At 64.0% G+C, this 680-nt stretch overlaps 1 protein-coding gene across 1 annotated transcript in view; it reads right to left on the reverse strand.

Moving 5' to 3' along the window:
* Positions 1-680, reverse strand: part of LOC104135315 (indoleamine 2,3-dioxygenase 2) — a 12,775-nt gene that overhangs the window by 630 nt on the left and 11,465 nt on the right. The window lies entirely within an intron of this gene.

The following is a 680-nucleotide window of genomic DNA, read 5'->3' on the forward strand; positions in this document are numbered from 1 at the left end:
GGCCCGGCCGGAGACGCTGCTTCATTGTTCGGGGCAGGTGACCCCGGCCGTGCCCGCAGCCCCGGAGTCACAGAATCACAGAATCATGGGATGGTTTAGGTTGGAAAAGACCTTTAAGATCATCAAGTCCAACCACTGCGGGGAGTGAGCCTGATGGGAGGCAGCAAGCAGGGCTTGGATGGACACGGCCCTTCCCAGTGCCATGGAAGGGTGCTGTGCCCATCCCGGTGCCGTGGAAGGGTGCTGTGCCCATCCCAGTGCCGTGGAAGGCTGCTGTGCCCATCCCGGTGCCATGGAAGGGTGCTGTGCCCATCCCAGTGCCGTGGAAGGCTGCTGTGCCCATCCCGGTGCCGTGGAAGGGTGCTGTGCCCATCCCGGTGCCGTGGAAGGCTGCTGTGCGTGGAAGGGTGCTGTGCCCATCCCAGTGCCATGGAAGGCTGCTGCGCTTGCTGCTTGCCTTTCAGGGGTTCTCACCAGCAGTGCTCTCCTCCCTCGACACCCCAGAGCACGTTCCCCATGGCCCAAACACGTGCAAGTGGGAAGGGGGCTGCTGAGAGGAGGTTTTCAGTGAAGGTCACGGAGGTTGGATGTGCTGCAGGCGTGCACCCGAGCCCCTGGGCCTCCTGCACCCGCTTCCAGCAGTGCCCTGCAACCCCTCAGGCACTGAGCATCCCTGCCCT

This window comes from Egretta garzetta, unplaced genomic scaffold (assembly GCF_000687185.1).
Source record: "Egretta garzetta isolate BGI_Z169 unplaced genomic scaffold, ASM68718v1 scaffold481, whole genome shotgun sequence".
Lineage (NCBI taxonomy): Eukaryota > Metazoa > Chordata > Aves > Pelecaniformes > Ardeidae > Egretta > Egretta garzetta.